Source organism: Papio anubis, chromosome 9 (assembly GCF_008728515.1).
Source record: "Papio anubis isolate 15944 chromosome 9, Panubis1.0, whole genome shotgun sequence".
NCBI classification, from domain to species: Eukaryota; Metazoa; Chordata; class Mammalia; order Primates; family Cercopithecidae; genus Papio; species Papio anubis.
In genome coordinates, this window is record NC_044984.1 from 105298227 (window position 1) to 105325301 (window position 27075).

At 46.5% G+C, this 27075-nt stretch overlaps 1 long non-coding RNA gene across 1 annotated transcript; it reads right to left on the minus strand.

The window, feature by feature from the left end:
* Positions 1-1702: 1702 nt before the first annotated feature.
* Positions 1703-27055, minus strand: LOC110740759. The gene is made up of 3 exons (XR_002515851.2): positions 26968-27055; positions 19471-19572; positions 1703-2856 (listed from the first exon to the last, which is right to left on the minus strand). It is a non-coding gene; the product is annotated as an uncharacterized LOC110740759 (long non-coding RNA).
* Positions 27056-27075: the final 20 nt, after the last annotated feature.

The window sequence follows — 27075 nt, forward strand, 5'->3', positions numbered from 1 at the left end:
CTTTTGCTGCACTGATTGGGACAAGAGCTGACTCTATCCTGCGTCTCTTAAACAGCCACCCAGGAACCACCTTTTATAATATCTTCCCATATGCACTGTTGTCACTTACTTTACACTTTCCTTCAAATTGATTCAGTTTTGTTTTTCTTCTTTTTACTGTAAATATATGTATTGGAGAAGGAAACATTACGTTGCTGCTTTAAATGAAACACCAGTTTTCCTTTGAAGAAAGAAAATTAACAGAAAAATAAATCCATATATGTTAATTTTTAAAAATTCCATGTTTAACTTGGCAAAGTCTTATCTATAATAGCTCCCTTTATATATTTCTTACTAATTACAAAGGGAAAAATTATAGTGGAGAAACCTGGCAGATACCACTCTATTCAAGAGGTAAGTGGATATGACACCAGAAATGGGACAGACAGATGCCAGGTGTCTCCTGCTACAATGCACTGAAGGGGACACAGCATCACTTCTGTGGTATTCCTGCTAAAAGTGCATCGCCTGAATCTAATCTCCTGGAAACATCCAGGAAACCCAAAGTGAGGGAAATCCTCCAAAACGGACTCTTTGAAAATATCAAGACCAAGACAAAGAAAGGTTAAGGAAGGATTCCAGATCAAAGGAGACCAAAGAGACATGACCGCTGATTTCAGTGTATGATCCTGCATTTGCTCCTAGACTGGAAAACCAATTGCTGTAAAATATAGTATTAGGACAACTGGTGAAATTTAAAGATGGAATCTAAAAAATTCAGATCATAGAACTACATCAATGTTAAGTTCTCTGAATGCGATAATTATACAGGTAATGACCTTGTTCTTAGGAGAGACACACTGAACCGTGTGTGTCAAGGATCGTGGTAGTGACTGCATTAACTCGCAAATGCCTCAGGGGTTGGGAAATAGAGGCAAGAGAGATACAGTAAATGTGGCAAAATGTCAATATTTGGCAAATCTGGGGAAATTCAGGGAGCTTGTTGTACTTACTCTTCTTGCACCTTTTCTTTTTCTTTCTTTCTTTTTTTTTTTTTTAGATAGGGTCTCCCTGTGTCATCCAGGCTGGAGTGAAATGGTGCAATAATAGCTGACTGCAGCATTGACCTCTTGGGCTCAAGTGATCCTCCCACCTCGGCCTCCCAAGTAGCTGAGACTACAGGCACATACCACCACACTTGGCTAATTTTTATATTTTTTATAGAGATGGGGGTTTTGCTATGTTGCCCAGGCTGGTCTCAAACTCTGGGGCTCCAGCGATCTGCCCACCTCGGCCTCCCAAAGTGCTGGCATTACAAGTGTGAGCCACCACACCTGGCCTACAACTTTGCTAATATTTTTCCCCAGTAAAAAGTTTTGGAAAATGTCCACCTGTGGACAGCAAGAGCAACTCACACACCACTAGGAACTCATCCTGCACTGTGGGAAATGCTACTCAGTTGGTGTGATTTCTCCTTTTTTTTTTTTTTTTTGAGACAGAATCTCATTCTGTTGCTCAGGCTGATCAGTGGCGTGATCACAGCTCACTGAAACCTTGAACTCCTGGACTCAAGCAGTCTTCTTATCTTTGCCTCCTAAGTAGCTGGGACTGCAGGTGTTCATCACCACTCCTGGCTAATCCTGTGTGTGTTGTTGTTGTTGTTGTTGTTGTTGTTGAGACAGGATCTCACTGTGTTGCCCAGGCTGGTCTCAAACTCCTGGGCTCAAGTGATCCTCCCGTATTGGCCTCCTGAAGTGCTGGGATTACAGGTGTGAGCCACTGTACCCAGCCTCTAATTATTTTTTGTAATTCTTCTCCTCACAGCTCAATGATATCTTTAGTAGACTCTGCCTACTCATTTCCCTCTTAGAGATTCATGACACACATTAGCATACTAAAGGCTCTGAAAAGTCCTGCATCTTTTCAATATGTGTTCAATATGTTTTTGCTGGAGGGAAGAGCTGCCATTTGTTGAGCCCCTACCATGTCCCTGGCACTATGCTGAGAGCCCTAGGAGATGAATGCTATCATTATACCTGTTTTGCAGATGAAGGAACTAAGGCTGAAAGAGGCAAGTCACTTATTCCAAGATTCCCAGATAGAAAGCTGCGGAGCCAGGATTAGAATACTTTCCCTTAATTGCCATGAAACACCTCCTTCTGAAGCCACAAAGCAATTATTGGAGGCAATCTAGTGGCTGAGAGCAGGGACTCTGGTTCAGGTCCCAGCTCTGCCACTTGCTAGCTATAGCAGAACAAGTCACTTACCTGTACCATGGGGTTACAGAGCCAGTGAAACAAGTCAGTCATATACAGAGTGATCAGAGCAGTGTCTGACAGTGTCTGGGGGAAGTGGAAATTCAGAGAGGTGAAGTGATTTGGCCATGGTCACACAGGAAGTGGCAGGCGCAGGGTTTGGACCCATGCCTGGATGACCCCAGAACCTCATGGGATCCTGTGTCCTGTTAACCCTGAGCTCACTTTCTGATTCTGGTCCCCATTTGTCCCTGTATCTCAGGCTTCCTTCCAGCTCCACCTGTCCTAGTGGGTTCACCTTGCCTGCTGCCTAGACAGAGCCGATTTATCAAGACAGGGAAATTGCAGTAGAGAAAGAGTAATTCACATAGGGCCAACTGGGCAGGAGACCGGAGTTTTATTATTACTCGAGTCAGTCTCCCCCAGAATTTGGGAATCAGAGTTTTTAAGGATAATTTGGTGGGTAGGGGCCAGTGAATCGGGAGTGCTGAGTGGTTGGCTCGGGGATGAAATCATAGAGAGTCGAAGCTGTTCTCTTCTGATGACTCAGTTCCTGGGTGGGGGCCACAGAACTGGTTTGCATGTCCAGGTGGGGCCATCCGGTTGTAGGAAATGCAAAAACCTGAAAAGACATCCCAAAAGGCCAATCTTAGGTTCACAACAGTGATGTTACTTTTTTTTTTTTTTTTTCCGAGATGGAGTTTCGCTCTTGTTGCCCAGGCTGGAATGCAATGGTGCAATCTCAGCTCACTGCAACTTCCAACTCCTGGGTTCAAGCGATTCTCCTGCCTCAGCCTCCGGAGTAGCTGGAATTACAGGCATGTGCCACCACACCCAGCTAATTTTGTATTTTTAGTAGAGACAGAGTTTCTCCATGTTGGTCAGGCTGGTCTCGAACTCCTGACCTCAGGTGATCCGCGGCCTCAGCCACCCAAAGTGCTGGGATTACAGGCGTGAGCCACCATGCCCGGCCTGAGCCACCGCCCCTGGCTGATGTTACCTTTAAGAGTAATTGGGGAAGTTGTGAATCTTATGACCTCCGGAATAATGGCTGGTAATATTTAGAATTCCAACCCCTCTCATTCTAACTTGGTGGCTGGTGACCTTTCATTCCTTTTACAAGAAGAGTTTAGCTTTTGGGAAGGGCTATTATTTAAACTATAAGTTCCTTCCCAAGGCTAGTTGGGCCTATGCCCAGGAATGGACAAGGACAGTTTAGAGGTTAGAAGCAAGATGGAGTTGATTAGGTCTGATAGCATTCACTGTCATAATTTCCTTAGTTCTAATTTTGCAAAGGCAGTTTCAGTAGTCAAGGCCTGAAGCGGGTGCCATGATGAAGACGCCATTTTCCTAGTTTAGGGGGTGTCTCCAATCAGTCCTCAGAGGGGGCAGGGGATATTTCTTCTGGGCCCTCAGCCTGGATCTTCTGCTCATATCCCATAGCCAGCCTGGGTGAGGAAGCCGGCTGCCCCTTCACTGCCACCCTTAACTGCCGCTGAGGTCAGCGCCACTCACAGACCTGTAGGTTACCAGAATGTTCCCCTGGCTTACTCACTACCTTCCTTCAAGTGAACTGGGCCACACTAAAGCCGTCGTGTGAGATATTTATTTATTCAGCAAAAGAGAATAAAACAACAACAACAATGAGAACAACAGGGTTCGAATCCATTTCAGCCTAACTGATATTTTACACAATTGGATACGTTTGACTAAACTAATACATATGTATGGGTACTGGTGCATTTCCATTCAAACCAATGTAAATTACCTTTGACCAATATATTTTTCTGAAAATCAATGCATTTTAACAGGAGATAATATTTATGAAATTGAATTTTTTATTGAAGCTAATGCAATTCTATTCTATTTTATGCATTTTTATTAAACTAATGCATTTTAAATTAATCCATTGTGTATTAAGTACAACAGACATTGGTACTTACAGTAAAATAATATATGCCCACTGAAATCAATACAGTTTCAAAACCCAGTGTTTTCCATTTAACCGAAGGGTGTCAAGAATACACAGCCATGAGTTCAGACCATGTAAATGTAAAATCCTGTCTTTCCTTTCTCTATTTTTCAAAATCATTCTCACATAAAAGATACTGTGCCTCCATGTATTGAGGATTTAGAATTTAGAATGTATTGAGGCCTGAGGATTTAGAATTAATTCACAGATCACATCTGAGCTTACCAACTTTTTGACCAATTGGACAGGTGATTCTTAACCACAAGGTATAACACAAGTTACTTGTAGCTACTAATGAAATACCGAAGTTTGCAAATAACTTTGTGGAAACAAATAAACAAAAAAATCCTAATGTCTTGAATCAGTCAGAGTCTTGGTAGGAAAAGACAAAACCCTACAACTGGCATTTACAGAGGAGTTTAATAAAGAGACTATTTATTTATGCATATATTTTTAGAGGCAGGGTCTCTCTCTGTTGCCTAGGCTAGAGTGCGGTGGCATGATCATAGCTCACTGCAGCCTCGAAATCCTGGGCTCAAGTGATCCCCCCACCCCAGCCTCCTGAGTACCTGGGAACTAACTACAGGTACCTGCCACCACGCCCAGCTAATTTAAAAAAAAAAATGTTTGTAGAGACAGGGCCTTGCTTTGTTGCTCAGGCTGGAAGACTATTTATTAAGGTGAAGGCAGATTTTGAAAGAGCAATTGTGCTAGGAGCCACAGGGAGCTGTACCCATGTGGGCATCACTGAGATATAGAGCAAGCAGCTGGCGGAGAGAGAGAAGCTGTGGCCATCGGTAGAGAAGCTCAGCCTCCCTTGGCAGTCCCCCAGGGAGGGAGCCAGAAGAATAAATACCCAACCTCCCTCTCCTTCCTGCATCTGATCTTCTGTCAATATCTTCCATTGGCCAAATCCAGCAGAAGCCAGAGGCCGAGGGAGGCCGTTGCAGTCCTGGGGCAGCACAGAGCAAGCTGGAGAGAGGTGGAAAAGAGTGGATCTGGACAGGCAAAGTGAAGATACCAGTGTACTTACTTATTATAGTAAGTGCTTATTACAGGCTAATAAGCTTTCTCAATCAATTCTCACAACACCTTATCAGGAAGGTGCTATGATTACCCCCATTTCCAGGATGGGGAAATTGAGGCTCAGAGAGATTAAATGGACAGAGATCCAACTTTGTGAAGGAAGGGGACAGTCTCTGAGAAAGATCGCCCTCTTAAATAAGACAATGGCCAGGCGCGGTAGCTCATGCCTGTAATCCCAGCACTTTGGGAGGCTGAGGTGGGCAGACTGCTTGAGTCCAGGTGTTTGAGACCAGTCTGGGCAACATGATGAAACCCTATCTCTACTAAGAATACAAAAAATTAGTGGGGCATGGTGGTGCGCACCTGTAGCCCCAACTTGAGAAGCTGAGGTGGGAGAATCACCTGAGCCTAGGAAGTCGACGCTACAGTGAGCCGTGATGGCACCATTGTGCCCCATCTTAGGCGGCAAGAGTGAGAACCTGTCTCATAAAAATAAAGTAAAAAATAAAAGAAGACAAGATTCTCTTTAGCCCCATCATGCCTCTTCCCTGTTGCATGGGACTCAGATGTGAGGACCTGATGTCTGGGGCTGTGGCAGCCACCTTGTGACCATGAGGGGAGACATCACCAGCACACTGAGTCTAGCAGAACAGAAAGAGCAGAGGAGTCTGGGTCCTTGTTGCCTTGGTTGAGTCCCTAAATCAAGCCCAGAACCCCCTACCTTCAGGCTTCCTGCTAATTAACAATAAATGCCCTTTTAAGTCTTTTAAGGAGGCATTAGTTGAGTTTACTGTTACTTGTAGCTAGAAGCATTCCTAACTGAAATACCATCACCTATACATTGCTTGCATTTTTAATAATGCATATGTATTACCTTTGCAAAAGACATAAAAGCAAATAATGATTAGCTGTTAACCACATCCCTCATCCGACTTCACCAAACTGGTGGTAAGATTTTTTTCTTTCAGGACAATACCCAGGTGCACATGATGTTTTAAGGTTGAATTCACAGACCCATTTTATTACATTTTTGTACAAGTTTTTTCATTATGCACATTCAGACAGCAGAACCGCTCAAGCATATGAATCTCGGCTCCCCTCTCACTGAGAACCCCATCCGCAGGTCTCCCAGGGCACAACACCACTATCATTGCATTTTCTGTGGGAGTCCCTTAAAAGCCTTCTCTCTCCCACATCCACCAGCTCCGAATCAGTTCAGGGAAACTGCCAGGGTTCCCAGGGGCCCGTGGGGAGCTCATGGCATTTTCCCAGAATTCTCCATGGATGCTAACATCTTTCCTCTATGAAAGGAAAATTTTGCTCTAAATTTCCATCTTTCTCCTGTCTTTGAATATGGACTCCTAAAATTCCAGACCTCAAGGGGTTTGGGAAATTTACTCCTCCCTCAATGGTTTTCAATGGTGAGATTTCTGCAGAGCTTCAGTTTTGTCATCTGGAAAATGGGGGTGCCGCTAAGATCTACCTCACAGGATTGATGTGACAGGGAAAGAGTGAAACATGTAGAGTGACCGGCACGGGGAACAGGCTCAGTGACTTGAGGCTCTTGTGAATAGCTAAAGTAATACCATTATTATCACTTGGAGAGTCAATAACAGTTTGTAATGTGCCCATCCACATCATGACCAGCTTCCTCAGTGGCGTCTGCTCTTATGAAAAAATTTAGGTCATCACAATGTCTCAACTTGGGATGAGTATCTGTTTTATGAGCTCATCCATGGAACTGGTTAGCCAGTAGGAGTCAGTGGCAGCTGAGCTTGGACATTAAATCCAGAGAAACCTGGGCTGGGCGCAGTGGCTCACGCCTGTAATCACAGCACTTTGGGAGGTTGAAGCGGGTGGATCACTTGAGGTCAGGAGTTTGAGACCAGCCTGACCAACATGGTGAAACCCCATCTCTACTAAAAATACAAAAATTAGTTGGGCACGGTGGCAGCCACCTGTAATCCCAGCTACTCACTCAAGAGGCTGAGGCAGGAGAATTACTTGAAGCCGGGAAGAGGAGGTTGCAGTGAACTGAGATCATGCCACTGTACTCCAGCCTGGGCAAGAGAGTAGACTCTGTCTCCAAAAAAAAAAAGAAAGAAAGAAAAGAAAAGAAAAAAAAAGAAAAGAAAAGAAAAGAAAAGAAAAGAAAAAAGAAAAGAAAAGAAAAGAAAAGATCCAGAGAGACCTGGGCTCAAATCTCAGCTTCACCCAGCTATGTGATCTTGGGCAAATCACTTTGCCTCTCTGAGCCTCAGGTTCCTCATCTGGGAAAGGGGACTAGTCGTGGATGCCTCATGGGCTGACTTGGGTATTAAATGAGGTTTGACATGGAAAGCCCTGAACACAGGGCACTTGAGAGCATCTGCCATCTCTCTTTATAGCTGCCATTTTTTTTCTCTTGCCATGGAGGGAAATAAGTAGGAAAAAATGAATCCAGAGTCCTGTAGTCTATGTGCTGTTCTGTCTCGAGAGACAGATGGAGAAAGGAAGAAAGTGCAAGGAGGTTACTGGTTGAGTTAGAAATTTCTTTCCTTGAATAAAAGTGATTGGAAAGTTATAGAAAAGATAAAAGAGATCCATCATTATTGTTTTTATGTTGTTGTTGTTGTTGTTGTTGTTGTTTGAGATGGAGTCTCACTCTGTCATCCAGGCTGGAGTGCAGTGGCGTGATCTCAGCTCACGGCAACCTCCACCTCCAGGGTTCAAGCGATTTTCCTGCTTCAGCCTCCTAAGTAGCTGGGATCACAGGTACACGCCACCATGCCCAACTCATTTTTGTATTTTTAGTAGAGACGGGGTGTCACCATGTTGTCCAGGCTCATCTGGAGCTCCTGATCTCAAGTGATCTGCCTGCCTCGGCCTTCCAAAGTGCTGAGATTACAGGCATGAGCCACTGCGCCTGGCCCCACCATTGATATTTTGATACTACCTCTAGATTCCAAGCTCTTTGTGCACTGAGACCCAGCGAATGAACCTTGGCATCCTGCGTGTGTCTAGCACTTAGCAGGTGCACAATAAATGCCTGTTGATCTAGATGGAACCCTACATTTGTCAGCTGGGGCTGCCATAACAAAATACCATGGACAGGGGGCTTAAACCACAGACATTTATTTCCTCATAGTTCTAGAAACTGGAAATCCAAAATCATGGTCAGGTTCTGGGGAGGGCTCTCTTTCTGGCTTGCAGTTGGCCTCCTTCTTACTATGCCCTCACATGGCAGGGAGGACAGAGAGAGAGAGCACACACAGGCCCTCTGGTGTCTCTTCTTATAAAAGTCCTAATCCCATCATTAGAGCCCTGCCTTCATGACCTCATCTAAATCTAATCATCTTCCAAAGGCCCCATGTCCAAATACTATCATCTCATGGTTAGGGCTTCAACATGTGGATTTCAGAAGGATACACTTCAGTTTGTAACAATCCCCTAAAATGTCATGCTTCAACTGCAAAGTAGATACAATCTGGAGCTAAGAAACATGTGTGACAATCCTTGGATAAGGAGGATGGTGGGTGAAAGGGAGTCTAGAGTGGGTGTCATAGGGAATCAAAGACTCACCTGCCCTCTTCACTCTTGCTGGCAGGCAGTGGAGTGGTTAAGAGTTCAGGAGCTGGCATTAATTGTGTTGATCCACTGCTGTGAGACCTTGGGCAGGTGTCTTATCTTCTCTGGGCCTAAGTTCCTCTATCAGTAAAACTAAAGCCAGAGGAGACAAGCACTGCTTTTGCCTGCATACCATTTTTCTTTCTTGTAAATGTAGCTTCTTCATTTCTGTTTGGCCAGCATACTCCCATCACTCATTAGCACCCTGCCGCAGCTGTAGAATTGGGCATGTGATCTGGGCCCCATCTTGCAGAGTCCTGGTGATTGGTTCAGGCATAGGCATATGATCCACTCTGGACTAATGAAAATCTTCCCCAGGATTTCTGAGGGAACTTTTGGGAAGGGGTGCTCTCCTTTCCATAGGTATGTTAGGCTGAGAGGTTGGAAGTCTGGGCTCTGGTAGCCAACTTTGCCCCTCTGAGAGGAGACACCTGTCTAGAATGAAGACAACACAGAAGAAATGGAGCCTAGAGAAGGAGAATATTGAAGTCGAAAATTCAACTGCAGAGGCTCTTGATCCAACTATGCCTGAAGCCCATCCACACCATTCAACTTTCCAGGTAAAGCCAATACATTGTTTTAGGCCTAAGCCAATTTGAGCTGTGTTTCTGTCACAGAAGCCAGTGACTTACACACGTGCATTGGGTGGAGCTAGCTCAGGGTTTTGCATCTGTGCCTGTGGTATGTGATTTTCTCCGGTTTGGGATGGTCTCTGACCCATATTTTCTCACAATGTTGAAGAGAGTTACAACTTTTCTGAATCTTACTTCCCCCTTGAGAGGTAGCTGAGCAGCTAGTGTTATCTTGTGTAGTTCACACTGTTGGTTGCCTTTCCAGCATTCTTGCCCCTCTTCTGCCTCCCATTTTGTTCAAGTTCCCAGCCCCCTCCCCACCAAGTCACTTGCCTCAGGAGAAGGCAGCCCACTGCTGTTGCAGACGAATCCCATTCCTCCTCTCAGGCACTGATTCAGGAATGAATGTGTGGCCCAGCTCTGGCTGTATTAGTCTGTTCTCATGCTGCTAATAAAGACATACCCGAGACTGGGTAATTATAAAGGAAAGAGTTTTAATTGACTCACAGTTCCACATAGCTGAGGAGGCCTCACAATCATGGCAGAAGGCAAGGAGGAGCAAGTCACAGCTTACATGGTGGCAGGTGGGAGAAGAATGAGAGCCAAGTGAAAGGGGGAACCCCTCATAAAACCATCAGATCTTTTGAGACTTAATCACTACCAGGAGAACAGTATGGGGGAAACCACCCCCACGATTCAGTTAGCTCCCACTGGATGCCCACAACACGTGGGAATTATGGGAGCTACAATTCAAGATGAGATTTGGGTAGGGACCCAGCCACACCATATCACTGGCCAAAGAGATATGAGGAAAAATTTGCTGGGTGTGGTTTCTAGAAGTCTCCTAAGATCTACGAGAAAACTTCTGTGAACTTTGTCCCAGTGGAACCATTGCCACCATCTTGCTTTGTCCTGAGGAAGAAACTCTGAAGACAGCAAAACAAAGAGATGGAACGTGCCTGCAACTGGGACGACATGGTTGAAGCACCAAGTCACCCGCCTTGAGATCTGCTCCACTTGCAGGATCCACGTTATGTGAGATCATAGTTGTCCCTCTCACTTAAACCAATTTTGAGTCTAGATTTCTATTACTTACAATTAAAACTGTCTTGAGCAATACACTCTCATTTTATAGATGAAATAAATAATTTCAGAGAAGGGAGGTAGCTTTCTCCAATATCTTGTCAAGATTATTTTGTTGCAAGTAACGGAAACCTGACTTAAACAGCTTGAGAAATAAAAAAGGAATTTAGGGCAGAAGTAAATTCAGAGTACACGAGTAGACAAATGGCCTTCCACTGGTACATGGTGAATAAACTGTGGCACATTCATACAGTGGGCTGTTATTATCCAGTAATAAAAAAGAATAAACTACTGAATGTCAACAACATGAACCTCAAATGCATTTTGCTAAGTGGAAGAAGCCAGACTCAAAAGGCTGCATAGTGCATGATTTCATTTATATGACAATCAGGAAAAGACAGAAGTTTACAAACAGGAAACAGATCAATGGATGCCAGGGGCTGCAGGGTGGTGGAGAGTAGGAGAGCAGATTATAAAGAACCAAGGAATGTGAGGTCAGGGGATAGAACTGTTCTGTATCTGGCTCACGCCTGTAATCCCAGCACTTTGGGAGGCCGAGGCGGGCGGATCACAAGGTCAGGAGATCGAGACCACGGTGAAACCCCGTCTCTACTAAAAATACAAAAAATTAGCCGGGCGCGGTTGTGGGCGCCTGTAGTCCCAGCTACTCGGGAGGCTGAGGCAGGAGAATGGCGTGAACCCGGGAGGCGGAGCTTGCAGTGAGCCGAGATCGCGCCACTGCACTCCAGCCTGGGCGACAGAGCGAGACTCTGTCTCAAAAAAAAAAAAAAAAAAAAAAAGAACTGTTCTGTATCTGGATTGTGGTGCTGGTTACACAACTGTGTGTTTGTACAAATGCACAGTAAAAAGGGAGAATTTTACTGTATGTATATGGTATACTTTAAAAAGTAAAAATAGGCCAGGCGTGGTGGCTCATGCCCGTAATCCCAGCACTTTGGGAGGCAGAGGCAGGTGAATCACTTGAGGTCAGGAGTTCAAGATCAGCCTGGTCAACATGGTAAAACCCCATCTCTACTGAAAACACAAAAATTTAACTGGGCATGGTGGTGCATGCCTGTAGTCCTGGCTACTCAGGAGACTGAGGCAGGAGAATCACTTGAACCCAGCAGGTGGAGGTTGCAATCAGCTGAGATTGCGCCATTGCACTCCAGCCTGGGAACAGAGCAAGATTCGTCTCAAAAAAATAAAAACAAAAATAATTAATTAATTTAATTTAACTAAAAATAAAAAAGAGTCCTGGGGTAGAAGGGGAAGTATTGTTTAATGAGTACAGAGTTTCTGTTTGGGGTGATAAAAAATTTTAGAAATAGTGATTTTTGTTGCACATCCTTGTGAATGCCATTAATGCATTGTACATTTAAATGTATTATACAACTCTCTGTTATGTAGAAGGGTCTTATTTTGGATATTAAAGGAAACTATAAATCTGGAAAGTCAGAAAATGGAGGAAGTCTCAAGTTATAAGCTCACTTCTAAGCAAAGTTGGATTTTTTTTACAAGACCCTAAGATTTTATGGAATAACCAAGAACAATGCAACCAACGTCACCTCATGAGAAGCTGAGGATGAGGCAACACGAGACTCTTCTTGAAGATGTGTCCTCATCACAGTAGACCCAGTCTAACTTTTCCCTTTCTGTATATTATGACATTTCAAAATAGTGATTGATTCCCTAAAGGCTAAGAGCATTTCTGGAAAGACTTAGTAGCCACACTCCCAATCTCCTTCACACTCACATTTTAGAATCAAATGCCCACATGACATCAGATATTTGCACCAAAGGAATCAGAGTGGGATGCAGGAAGGTGGGCAGGGACCAGATCAAAGGAGACAGCCAGGAGATGATGGCACTGGGGTTTGTTCTGTTAGTTCATGTGGCTGGGGAAGCCTCACAATCATGGTGGAAGGCAAGGAAGAGCAAGTCACATCTTACACGGATGGCAGCAGGCAAAGAGACAGCGACTTTAAAGACTTTAATACAAGGGAGAGGACACTATTGGCAAGCAGTGAGAGGGCTGGTTGGGCAGAATGGTAAGGATTCACAAAGGAGGTAGAGTTGTACATTTAAAAATGTTTGAAATGCAAATTTTATGTTATAGATACTTTACCATGATTTTAAAAGGAAAGGAGAAGGAAGAAAGGAAAAGAAATGAGAGAGGATGGAAGGAAGGAAGGAAGGAAGGAAGGAAGGAAGGAAGGAAGGAAGGAAGGAAGGAAGGAAGGAAGGGAAGGGGAGGAAGGAAGGCAGGCAGGCAGGGGTTCAGGCATGGCTGGATCCAGGATTCTCTCCATCTCTCAGACTCCCTATTCCCCCATCTTGGCTTTATTCTCAGCAGGCTCTCTCCAAATGGGGACAAAGTTGGTATTTGGCAGTTTCAGGTACTGTTTCAGGTAGCAACCAGTCACTTTACAGGAGGAAAGTGCCTCCATGCCAATAGCTCCTGAAAGTCCAGGATTGTGTCTCATAGGCTTGCTTTGGGGCATGAGCTCCCCCCACAACCAATTGCTGGGGCAAATGAGTTTGAATGACCTGACTGGCCAAACCTGGGTCACATGCCCGCTCCTAGGGACGTTGGAGGAGCCCCATCCAAATCCCAAGGACAGAAAGCAGGGAGAGACAAACCTCAGAGAAAACCCAGGCACTTGTGCCAGCCGCCCCTATACCCAAGTTACATGTTGAATGGCCCAGCCCCAATTCTCTGCCCGACATTTCTGCAGGCTGTGCATTCTGTCCTTGCATTCTCTCCAGCAAAGCCCACGTAGGTACAACATACACTCATCATTCCGTCCCTGGGTTTGCATAAAAACCCACGTCCACGAAGTAGCAACTGCAATGTTTTTCAATCACACAGCAAAGATATTTAAAAATATCACCCATATGTGTTTTAAATACAGGCAAATAGCTGGCAAGGCAGCCGGCTTCACACCCGCGTGCCATTCTGAGTTATAATCTTCTCGCTTCCAACTCTCAAAATCACACGTTGAAGGCCAGATGAGCCCAGAACGCGAAGGCTGTGCATCTCCCCGGAATCTTCCTGACCTGCGCAGTCCAGCTTTCTTTCCTGGTGGAGGAGTTGTCAAGGATCCTGGGAAGAAATTGAGGGACCCTGGGCTTGAGCTGAAATCATTTGCTCTCCATTGAGAATACAGAAATGGAACCAGGAATTTGTTAATGACTTTCAATCCAACCTCCTTCCTGAAACCCTCCTTTTCATCCAGCCCAGCCAGCTGTCTCACTGTCCCCTTCCTGCCTGCCTCTAGTGTCCCCTCTGTCATGCTAAAGTCTTTAAGATCCAACATCTCAGCTAGGTTGCTAGCTGAGATGTAATCTTACAACTTGAGACTCCACACCTGTTCTCACCTTCCAGATTTATACTTTCCTTTAATATACAAAATAATGTCCTTTTACTATGAGATAATTCCAACTCAAATAGGCTAAAAATAGAATAGATTATCTTAATCTTATACAAGAAGTGCAGATGTAGGTGAATCCAGGTTTGAGTGATCAGTGACTATGTGATATCGACTCTCTGTGTGGCCTTTAACCTTGGCCTGCTTCCCCTCATGGCCCCAAAGTGGCTACCCCAGCACCAAGTATCACACCTGGACACAGAAGCATCCACAGTAAACCTTTGCTAGAAGCACCTCTGCAGACCTTCCCTCACATCTCATTGGCTAAAACAGTCACATATCCAGGACTAGGCCAATCACCAACAAGGGTAATGCAGACATTGTAATTGGTTTAGACTTTAGATTAATCAAGATTTAGCTCTGAAATTGAAGAGAGTCATTCTCACCTTCCTCTGAGTCAGGATTTTGGGCAGATGGACATGCCCACAAAATCGAGAATATGCCAGCAAAGAATATGGGGAGCATGGCCGTGAGGTCAATGTAACAGGCCCCATCAGTACCCCACCCCTGTTTGCTTATCCTCTCATTTCAGGACATGCCTTCTGACTGCCAACTGCTAGCACCTACATGTCACTGGCAGAAGGCCTTCCCAGGCTGCAGGAGCCCACCTTGCCCACACACACAGGAATCTGGAAGAGCCAGGGAAGGTATGCCCCTTGATGGCACCTCTTGGCAATGACTTATGGCTGTTGGTGTATAAATACTCCAGCTCCCTCACTCCTCAGACAGGATAAGGCTGAGAGTGTGTGTTACATTGTCTATAGCATTTTCTGCCTATGGATTAAACCATAGGCAATCAAGTTGATAAGTCATTTCTTAATAGGCTTCCTTCTCTTCCCTGTCTCACTTCCCCATTGCTCTGTGCCTCTGCCCTACAGTCATGCACCACATAACGTTTCAGTCAACATTTTACCACATGTACCACAGTCGTCCCATAATGTTATAATGGAATTGAAAAATTTCTATCACTCAGTGACATGGCAGCCATCATCACATTGTAGCCCAATGCATTACCTTTTCTATGTGTAGGTATATTTTGATGCACAGATTCTTACCATTGTATTGCGGTTGCCTACAGTATTCCATATAGCACCATTCTGCACAGGTTTGTAGCCGAGGAGCAATAGGCTGAACCGTATAGCCCAGATGTGTATGGGCTAGACCATCTGGGTTTGTGTACAGACACTGTGATGTTTGCACTGTGTCATCACCTAACCACGCATTTCTCAGAATGTATCCCCATTGTTCAGTGACACATGACTGTACTTGCAATTGAGTCCTAATCTTGGGGTCTACTACTGAGGGTACTCAAAATCAAGCAGTTGGATAGGACTGCCTGCTGCAGAATGAAGATGGAAGAGGAAGAGGGGGAATAAGAAGAAAGAGGGATCCAGGCATGGTGACTCATGCCTGTAATCCCAGCACTTTGGAAGACCAAGGCGGGCAGATCATGAGGGGTCAGGAGCTCGAGATCCACCTGGCCAACATGGTGAAACCCCATCTCTACTAAAAATACAAAAATTAGCCAGGTGTGGTGGCCCCCACGTATAATCCCAGCCACCGGGAGGTTTGAGGTGGTGGGGGAATCAATGGAGCCAGGTAGGTGAAGGTAGTGGAGGATGAAATGAATGGAAGCCTGGATGGACAGAGTGGATCTGATCCGAAAGAAGAAGAAGAAGAAGAAGAAAAGAAGAAGAAGAAGAGGAAGAAGAAGAAGAAGAAGAAGAAGAAGAAGAAGAAGAAGAAGAAGAAGAAGAAGAAGAAGGAGGAGGAGGAGGGGGAGGGGAGGGAGGGAGGGAGGGAGGGGAGGGGAGGGGGAGGGGAGGGGGGGGAAGGAGGAGGAGGAGGAAGAAGAAGAAGGAGAAGGAGAAGAAGAAGAAGAAGAGGAAAGGGGGAAGAAGGAAGAAGAGGAGGAAGAAGAAGAAAAAAGAGGAGGAAGAAGAAGAAAGAGGAAGAAAGAAGAAGAGGAGAGGCAGAGTCACTTTAGAGGAGGCGCCTTCTCAGAAATTTGGGAAGTTCTTATAATCCACAGTCCATGGATGGCATCCCTTGCTGTCTCTAACCCCTTCCTCTGAGCTCTGGCCTCTCCCTGTTCCCTCTGCCTTGGTGCTGCATGAGCTTGACGGAATGCGTATCCTGTGCTGGCTATGCTGGATGTTTCTATCTCATTTAGTCTCATGCACCCCCAATCCAGCCTCCTATGAAGCTGGTCTAGGTCCATAGTCCCTTGTCTGCAATTTCAAAATCCCCGAAGCTTTGGAATTTGAAAGGTTTTATTTTCAAGTTTATGTGGCAAATTCGTTTGACTGAAAAGTCTGACCAGGACTTGTAGGATGTATAGACTTAAAACAAACAAACAAAAAAACCCATTTAATGTGAACAGCCATCCGTTTGCTGCAGAAACATCAATGTGCTTGGTCACAGGGTGCTGGCCAGACCCTGCATGTAACTAATATTCAGTATACAGTATTCCAAAACTCTGAAGAATTCTGAACTCCAAAATACATCTGCTCCCAAAGGGTTAAGATGAAGTGAGTTATGGAAGTTTGATTAGTCTTATTATCATCTCCATTTCACAGATGAAGAAACTGAGACTCAGATAAGGTCAGTAGCTTGCCCACGTTTGTATAGCGAGTGTGGCCTGGATTTAAACTTGGCACATCTAATGTCAAAGCCAAGGTCAGTATCCAATAGAATCCTTCAATCCTAGCCATCCACAATCTCAAATGTTGCCATATCCATGTATCATCTATGTTATTATTTTTTAAATATTTTTTCTCTAACTTGGCTCACTTTCTACTTAAATAAGTGTATTTGTAAAAGGAAACTTCCTATCACCACTCTAAGTAGAAAACTGGCATCTCTTGCTCTAAATAGAGAGTAGATTCTTATAAATGAATATGTTGAGAGTAATGAATTACATTTTTGCCTGCCAGAGGAACTGAGCCTGTAACCTGCTCTCTCTCTATTTAAAAGAGAGATTTTTTTTTTCAAGTTACAGATGCACTAGCATCTAACTGAAGCTTGCACTTTGGGAATGTTCAGAAAGATTGAGAGACGTTTGAAATAGGGCCAAAGGAGGAATGTAAGAACAGCTGCCATCAAATTGCCCATCTTCCATTTGAGGTGTGGATGGGATTTGAAGTAGAAATTAAATTGGCTTAAAGAACATAAGGAGGCCAGGCATGGTGGCTCATGCCTGTAATCCCAGCACTCTGGGAGGCCAAGGCGGGTGGATCACTTGAGGTCAGGAGTTTGAGACTGGCCAACATGGTGAAACCCCATCTCTGCTAAAAATACAAAAATTAGCTGGGCATGGTGGCATGCACTGGTATCCACGGCTACCTGGGAGGCTGAGGTGGGAGGATCGTTTGAACCCAGGAGGCAGAGGTTGCAGTGAGTTGAGATGATGCCATTGCACTCCAGCCTGGGCAACAGAGCAAGACCCTGTCTCAAAAAAAAAAAAAAAAAAAAAAGAGAACATAAGGAGACCCACTATTTCTTGTACACCTTGTCTGTGAACTGAGATGTGTACCTAATACCCATGGAGCAGGAAACCAGGCATCCGCATACATGCAAAGTCTGTCTGGCACATCTTGCCCCAAGGAGAGTCTTGGTAGCCCTGTCTCTTGGACCTGGACAGCCCCCAAGATACCGCAACCTGCTCCTTCCCCCAGATTGTCCCTTCTCTCAGCACTCTCTTCTTCGAGGACAAGGACTGTCTCACCAATGTCTGTGGGACTCCAGGATGAGGCTACAGATTTGTTGGCATCCTAACAATTTCTCTAAGGCCGTCTATGCATTTTTCCTGGATTAAGAAGAGCAGAGCTTCCAGCATAGATGGAAGAGGATTTGAGAGATGCCAAGCCTGGCAGCCCCTGCTTTGACCAGTGGGATGTTAACCCGTGGAAGGCTGTACGAGACAATGCTTTATGAGGTACTGTGTTTCCATTTGCCCCGCCATGACCCCCAGGGATAGAGGCTCCATCGTCCTGGGTGCCTGAGTGAGGGTGCTGGGGCAGAGCCCTGAGCCAACCCACAGTGGACACATAACAGGAACAAGAAACATACATTTGTTGTTTTAAGCCTCTGTGGTTGGGAGATTGTTACTGAGGAGACCAGGAAAAGTCTGATGCACACAAATTCTACTTTCTCCAAGGAACCTTCCTTTTAACTCCAACCAGAGCTCTCCTTTTTCCTACCTTGACTGTCTACAAATACCATCTTTTCTCTCCTTCCCTTCCTCCCTCCCTCTCTCTTTTACCTTTGTCCTTCCTCCCTCCCTTCTCTTCTTCTCTCTCTCATCCTCCCTTCTTTCCTTTTTTTTTTTTTAACAAGTGGTTTTCTTTTCTTTGTTTTGTTTTTGACAGAGTCCCATTCTGTTACCAAGGATGGAATGCAGTGGCGCAATCTCAGCTCCCCGCAACCTCCCACTCCCTGATTCAAGTGATTCTCCTACCTCAGGCTCACAAGTAGCTGGGACTACAGGCACATGTCACCATGCCCAGCTAATTTTTGTATTTTTAGTAGAGATGGGGTTTTGCCATGTTGGCCAGGCTGGTCTTGAACTCCTGACCTCAGGTTATTCAGCCTCCCAAAGTGCTGGGATTACAGGTGTGAGTCACCACGTCCGACCTTAAGAAGTATTTTCTGAGTGCCTACTATGTGCTGGTCATGCAGAATTCTGTGACATCAGTGCTCCATTCCAGACTATATTGTGCCGTGTTATCCTCTCTCTTGTGAGGCAGTTTCATGTCTTTAGGACTGTGATAGTCAAAAGGATAGTAACTCTCGAGATGCCATCATTATTGTATCTCCAACACCAAGCACAGAGTGGGTTTGATAAATTACCCCTTGGCTGATGGAGGGAAAGAATCATAAACTCCTCTGGACCTTGCACCATGAACATATTTTTGCAGACCCACTGGCCTTTTGCAGACCCACTGGCAGACCCAATGGGCTCATAGAAATATATTCTAGTTGGATTGGATGTGTCTGAAAGTGTCTGGGAATCCACATCTGGAGTCCACTCATTGCGTCCACTGGATCTTCTTCGAGGAGATGCTGATGGGCAGGACCTCGTCTCTTTTCAGCACAGGCATTGCCATAGGAGCAAACACCAAGAGGATAGCTGCCTCTCCCTTACCCTCCACAATACTCATTTTCTTGGGTACCCCTAGACACCTTGCTTTAAGAAAACTGACATGAGGCTGGGCATGGTGGCTCCTGCCTGAAATCCCAGAGTTTTGGGAGGCTGGGGCAGGAGGAATGCTTGAGGCCAGGAGTTAGAGACCAGCCTAGGCAGCATAGCAAGACCCCACCTCTACAAAAAATATTAGCTTGGTGTGGTGACATGCACCTGTAGTCTCAGGTACTCGGGAGGCTGAGGCGGGAGGATTGCTTTAGCCAAGGAGTTCAAGGCTCCAATGAGTTATGATCACACTGCTATTCTCCAGCCTGGGTAACAGAGCAAGACCCTGTCAAGAGCAGGAAGGAAGGGAGGGAGGGAGGGAGGGAGGGAGGGAGACATGAAGATTGGAACTTACCCAAATGATCAGTAGTCATCTTCAACAACTATCATGCACTCACTCTGCACCAAATCCATTCACTAGATGATTTCAGACCTTCACAGTCGCCCAGTAAGGAAACTGAAGTTCAGAAAAACAAAGAGCCCCCACGGTCACACACTAAGTGGCAGAGAGGATGTTTAGTCCTTACATGTCCCCCAAACCAAATAATACTCCATTTCCCTGTTGCAAAATTTATTTTGATCTATTACAGATATGAGAAGATGTGAAGAACAACATTACAGCATCTATATACCTGCAACCCAGCTTAAAAAAAAAATACAGGATGACCAGCTAACACCCCTCTACCTATTGCTCCCCAAGTTCAGTCCTTCCTCCCCTAACCAGATTATCTCTATCTTGAATTTGGGGCTTATCATCCCTATGAATTAATGTTTTGGGTTTTTTTGGTTTTTTTGGTTTTTTTTTTTTTTTTTTTTGAAGCAGAGTCTCACTGTCACCAGGCTGGAGTGCAGTGGTGCAATCTCGGCTCCCTGCAATCTCTGCCCCCCAGAATCAAGCGATTCTCCTGCCTCAGCCTCCCAAGTAGCTGAAACTACAGGCACATGCCAGCATGCCTGGCTAATTTTTTTGTTTTTTTGTTTTGTTTTGTTTTGTTTTTTAGTAGAGACGGATTTTTCACCGTGTTAGACAGGATGGTCTCGATCTCCTAACCGCGTGATCCGCCCGCCTTGTCCTCTCAAAGTGCTGGGATTACAGGCATGAGCCACCGCGCCCAGCCGGTTTTTTGTTGTTGTTGTTGTTGTTGTGTTTTTTGTTTGTTTGCTTGTTTTTGAGATGGAACTTTGCTTTTTTTGCCCAGGCTGGAGTGCAATGGCATGATCTCAGCTCACTGCAACCTCTGCCTCCTGGGTTCAAGTGATTCTCCTGCCTCAGCCTCCGGAGTAGCTGGGATTACTGGCACATGCCACCACACCGGGCTAATTTTTTTTTTTTTTTGAGACGGAGTCTCGCTCTGTCGCCCAGGCTGGAGTGCAGTGGCCGGATCTCAGCTCACTGCAAGCTCCTCCTCCCGGGTTTACCACTCTCCTGCCTCAGCCTCCCGAGTAGCTGGGACTACAGGCGCCTGCCGCCTCACCCGACTAGTTTTTTGTATTTTTTAGAGACGGGGTTTCACCATGTTATCCAGGATGGTCTCGATCTCCTGACCTCATGATCCACCCATCTCGGCCTCCCAAAGTGCTGGGACTGGCTAATTTTATATTTTTAGTAGAGACGGGGTTTCATCATGTTGGCCAGGCTGTTCTCAAACTCCTGACCTCAGGTGATCCGCCCACCTCAGCCTCCTAAAGTTCCAGAAGTACAGGCGTGAGCCACCACGCCCAACCTGAATTAATGTTTTATTGAGACACGTGAATGTGTCCTGAAACAATATATAGCAGAGTGTTGCCTGTTTTAAAAGTTCATATACATAATATTCTATTATTTGTGTTTTTCAGTCCCTTGCTTTTTTCACTCAGCATGACTGTGTGAGAATTCTCCATGTTGACTTATGTAGCTCTGATTCACTTATTTTCTCCACTTAAAGAATTATAGAATTCTATTGTATAAATACTGTACAATTTGTTTATCCAGTCTACTGTCCATAGGCATTTGGTGACTACTTTTTTCCTTTTTTTTTTTTTTTTTTTTTTTTTGGTGACAGGATCTTGCTCTGTCATCCAGGCACAAGTGCAGTGGCATGATCACAGCTCAAGGCAGCCTCAACTTTGTAGGCTCAAGTGACCCTCCCTCCTCAGCCTCCCGAGTAGCTGGGACTGGAGATGCACACTACCACGCCTGGCTAATTTTTGTGTATATGTATTTGGTAGATATGGGATTTTGCCATGTTGCCAGACTGGTCTTGAACTCCTGGGCTCATGTGATCCACCTGCCTCAACCTCCTAGAGTGCTGGGATTATAGGCATGAGCCACCACATCTGGCCCCTCTTTTTAATAACTGTTGTGAACAGTCTTTTATAAACGATCTTATATAAAGATACAAATCATTTGCATCCTGTCCTGGCACAAGAGTCCCTGCTGGGAATATTCCTAGGAGTAGATCGCCGGAACATACAGCATGCATGTTATCTGCTTCACTGGATGCTGCCGGATTGTGTTCTAAGGTGGTTTTACTGGTTACACTCACCTCCTGCCCCCAGAGGGTATGAGGGCTCCATTTGCTCTACATCCTTTCCAATACTTGTTCTTATCAGGCATTAACATTTTGGCCAATTGCGTGAGTGGGATACCTCATTTTGGTTTTATTTTGAAGCTTTCCTAATGACCAGAGAGGCTGAGCAGCATTTCCTGTATTTATTGGCCACTTGAGTTTCCCCATCTGTGAAATGCCCATTCATGGCTGTCACACGCAGCTCTAGAGAGGAATGTTTTGGCTAAGCATAATGGGTCATGCCTGTCATCTCAGCACTTTGGGAGGCCAAGGCAGGAAGATCACCAGAGCCCAGGAGTTGGAGGCCAGCCTGGGCAACAGAGTGAGACTCTATCGCTACCAAAAAAAAAAAAATTAGCTGGGTGTGGTGGCACACACTTGTAGTTCCAGCTACTTGAGAGGCTGAGGTGGGAGGATGGCTTGAGTCTTGGAGGTCGAGGTTGCAGTGAGCTGTGATCATGCCACTGCATTCCAGCTTGGGTGACAGAGGGAGACCCTGTCTCAAAAAAAAAAAAAAGGAATCTTTGTCCAGGCCAGTGGGGCTTTGTACTTCTTTATTTCTTTGTCAGCGTGAGCTTGGCAAAGAAGCTGACATTCAAGACCTTCACACAAAGGAGGAAGCAGGGAGAGGATTAAGGAGAAGCTGGGCAAAGCTCTGGGATTCTCCTCTACTTATCTCAGTGATGCCCTTTGAAGTAAGATTGGACGGTGGCTCTCATGACCCCTTAGCATTCTGGAGGACCCATCTTTCCAAAGTGATGAATCTTCATGCTGACAAACTTGGGTCATATGGAGAGCGGCACTCCCTCCCCTTTTAACAGATGTAAATAAGAAAAATGAGGCCTGGGAGGTGCTAGATGGCAGTGGCTTGCCCGAGGACACATGGTGTCATGACTCTGGTAGCTGCACGCAAGACCTGCTCGGACTGCAGAGCCCAAAGTGGCGCAGGCCACCAGGAAGACTGGCAGGAGCACCAGGGAACCTCATTCCTGGGCCAGAGTGGGTCCCCTCAAGGCAGTTGGACGGCCTAAGGGTGGACTCAATGGGAACCCACAGCTAATTGCAAGGAGCCCATAGTCTTAGGTCAGGGGGCTACAGTGGCTGAAAGCACAAAGTCCCATGGTGCCCAGGCTGTGTGACCTCGGGGGCTCATCCAGGTTGGCAAAACCACAGGATTGGCTCAGGAAGGGGTGCCGGGTCCAGCTCCCAGGGGGATGGCAATAGATCCATCTGCGGCAGTTACAAGTAGGACCCACAGCATAGAGACTCAGTGCATGAGATGTTGGTTTCTTAGCCACAGACCAGTCCTCAGCAGGTGTTCCCTGGGTGCCAGAGGCTTCCCCCAACCTGCCATTCAGAAACCCTGCCTCCTCCCTACTCTTAGGTCTTGCAGCCTCTGCCTGGGACCAGTGGGCTAGCCCAAAAGTGTTCTTTCCACGGCGAAGGCAAAGGCCCAACAAAACAAGTGAAGCACAAAACATCTCTTGAGACGTGGGCTCAGAACCGGCAGACCAACACTTCCGCCTCATTCTGTGTGCCAAAGCAGGTCACATGGCCAAGCTCAAGATCAAGCGTCAGGAAAATCACCCCCACCCACAATGGGAAGGTCATTCGAAGTCACCTGGCATTGGGCACACAGAGACGGAAGGGGAAGAGCTGGTGCCAGCGACACCATCTACCAGAGGCAGGTATTACTCTTCTCATTTTCTTTCTTTGGTTTTTTTCTTGAACAAGGTCTCACTCTGTCACCCAAGCTAGAGTGCAGTGGCACAGTCTTGGCTCACTGCAACCTCCATCTCCCGAGTTCAAGCGATTCTCTTGCCTCAGCCTCCTGAGTAGCTGTGATTACAAGCGCACACCACCATGCCCGGCTAATTTGTTACATTTTTGGTAGAGATGGGGTTTTGCCATATCGGTCAGGCTGGTCTCGAACTCCTGACCTCAAGTGATCCGCCTGCCTTGGCCTCCCAAAGTGCTGGGATTACAGACATGGGCCACTGCCTCTGAATTAAGCTAATGTCCAGAGAGGCTAAGCACCCGGACTTAGACCACACAGCCAGGTAGGTGCAGAATTAGGATTCAAACCCAGTAGCTCCTGTACCACCCCCTGCCACATTGAAAGTTGACCCCTCTGTTGCTGGCATCATCGGGCAGTCATTTTCCACTGACTGACTTTTAACTGAAGTGTGGGGTGCACCCTTTCCCTGGTAGAATCTCTCTTTTCTAGTAGCTTCTTGTCTGGACCGCCATCTGTCCCTCTGCCCCATGGCATTGCTTCAGCAGTGGGGCGAGGCCCCCCCCCAGCCAGGTTTCTCCCTACCTTCATGCCACTTAGCAACATCTAGCAGATGCAAGTTTTCTGACGCGGGCTCCCAGAATTAGCAGATGCTCTTTCATGAGGGTCATTTCCATCATGTTTATTACTTCCCTGAGATTATCTTAATTCCACAGTCCCTGGGAGACACGTGATGCTTATGTGGCCATGTGGCCCCCTGGGGATTGGAAGGAAGTGTGGGCCTGCTGGAGCTTCTCATGGTGGAGGACTTGCCCTGTAAAACAGACTTCAGCTCCTAGGGAAGCTTCCAGACCTGGGGGAGGCTGGGAGGTCCAAGCTGTTATGACAGCTCAGTGGGTGTAGGAAAAGGGAGAAATCCGGAGGGCTCTGGAGTGAGCCTGCCTGGATTTCAATTCACTGTCTAGCTCCATAACCCTGGACATGTTACATCCCCTCTGTGCCTTCAGTGTCCTCATCTGTAAAATGGGGATAATAATGAAAGTGCCGGCTGGGCGTGGTGGCTCACACTTGTAATCCTAGCACTTTGAGAGGCCAAGGTGGGAGCATCGCTTGAGCCAGGGAGTTTGAGACCAGCCTGGGCAACATAGTGAGACTCCATCTCAAAAAAAAAAAAAAATTAGCTGGACATGGTGGCACACACCTATGGTCTTGGCTGCCCAGAAGGCTGAGATGGGAGGATCGCTTGAGCCCAGGAGTTCGAGGCTGCAGTGAGCTGTGATTGCACCAGTGTGCTCTAGCCTGGGCAACAGAGTGAGACCTGTCTCAAAAATGATAATAAAAGTGCCTACCTGTGGGGTTGTTATGAAGTTATATGAGTTAATTCTTAGTGCTTAGATAAGTGCCTAGCACATAGTGATTAAATTATAATTGATTTGAATGATGTAAGTATTATATTGGGCTCCTAAGGGTCAGGTCCACCGAGGCCTCCAAGTATCACTCATTTCTCCCAAACATCGATGCTGATCATGCAGCCTGCATTCAGGGGGCACCTGTGGCTGCCAGGCTCTTTGCGTGCATTGTCTTATTGTCACAACACTAGGAGGTCTCCATTAACCAGACCAGGAAACTGAGGATGGCCAGGTGGGGTGGCTCATGCCTGAATCCAGCACTTTGAAAGGCTCAGCGGGGAGGATCGCTTGAGGCCAGGAGTTAGAGAAAGATAGAGCAACTCGCCCAAGGTCACAACTACAAAGTGGCAGAGGCAGGATTCAAATCAGAGTTCAAACCTGGTTGCTGTGATTCCAGACCTGCTTCTTGCAATTCCCAACCATTCTTGTGTTTGGTTTGGGAGGAATGAGGAGGGAGAGTAACAGACTTCACTTCCACGATGTTGATGGTTTCTTCCAACCACCCCTTTGGGGGTTTTGACCCACTTTACAACTGAAGAAACAGGTTCAGGCAGGTGGAGTGACTCGCCCAGGGTCACACACCAAGGAAGAGGCACAGCTGGGGTTTGCATCCTCATTTGGGCTTGGGTCTGACTTCAGACTCGTCCTAGGCTCTGTCCTGAGATACACAGGCAATTGCTTTGCATTTTGGTGTTATCTGCTTCCTCTGAATATCTGTTTGAGAACTTTGCACCCATTTTACAGCTGGGTGGATGAGGCCTGGGAGAAGCCAGCGAGTGACAGAGCAGCGACTCAAACCCCTGCCTCTGGATCCGATCCTCTTTTTTCTGTCTTGGCCAAGGAAATTGCTGCTTGGGGAAAGGAAAGGATAGGAGGAGAGAAGGAAGCTTTAAGTGGGTAGGGGCGCCCCCAAGTCTGGCTTTGGGCTCTCTCAGTTATCACCAGCCAGCCTGGGGGCTGCCCAGAGCCCTCATTCAGGTCCCAAGGGCACCCAGGCTTGGTGTATACACCGAGTGTCCACCAGGTGGGGCTTTTGCCAAAGGCCAGGCTCCAGGAAGCCCCAGGAGAGGCCTGACTGCCCCACCCAGGGTAGGGGAAGGTACAACAGGACACATCCTCCTGCCTGTATCTTGGCAGGATACTCACTTGTGTGCACACGCAAGCTGTGCAAACGTGTGTGTGAGCACACAGGCGTGTCTCAGAGAACCTGTTTCTGGCTCGTGTGCAAATGTGCATGGAAAGATGTGCATGGGGCACGCAGGTGTGTGTGCATGTGTGTGTTCATTTATGTGCAAACCTGAATACATGTGAGCGGTGCAGAATGGGTGCAAGTGCAGGTGTAAGCAAGTGTAGACAGGAGCATGTGCAGATGTCTATCTGTGCATCTGTGTGTGCACATATGTGCAAATATGTACATGTGTGAGTGTGTAGAGAAAAGGCTGTAGGCACATGGGTGGCAGATTAGACCCTGACCTTGGGTGCTGAGGTTCATTTTAGAGTCTCTTAGGCTTCAAAACTGGAGGCAGGGGAATGGAACCAATGACCTCTTGAGGTCCCCAGTGCCTGGTACATTTGCCAGAGGCCCTGATGGATGCCAAGGACTTGGAGCAAGAAGAGTCATGGCACAAGCGGCTGGATGTGCTTCCTGGGTCAGGGAGTGTGGCGGCAGGGCTGGTTGTGCTTCCTGGGTCAAGGAGTGTGGCAAGAGGGACTAGATGTTGTGCTTCCTGGGTCAGGGAGTGACTGGGGAAATTTTGCTCCCCTAGATGCTGAGTTCTTTAATCCTCAAAGGTTTCTGCAGTGTGAGGGATGGAGACTCACCCTTCAGAGAAGAGCTTTGAACTTTCATCCTGGATGCTCAGAGCTCTGGAGAATGTGGCCTGAATCTGGCCGCAAGAGGGGGTCAGCTCTGACTTCCAGGCCCGACTCAGCCCCTCACCAGCTATGCAGTAAATGTAAGGCCCCATGAAGGAGTTACAGGCAGTCAAGAAAGGGAGGGGGTGGCTTTAAAAGTCAAGAACTGGAGCCTTGGCATCAAAGAGAACAGGCTTTGACCCCTGCCTTTGTTGCTCACAGGCTGGGTGACCTCGGACAAGTCACTGACCCTCTCTGAGCCCCCATTTCCTCAGTTATTAAAGGAAGGAAACAGCCACGCTTACCTCAAAGTGCTGTTGCGGAAGGAAATTAGATGATGGGGAGAGCGAGCCCAGCCCCATGAGGCCAAGTGGATCAGTTTTTGGTTTGTGGAAGCCAAGAGCTGAGAATCC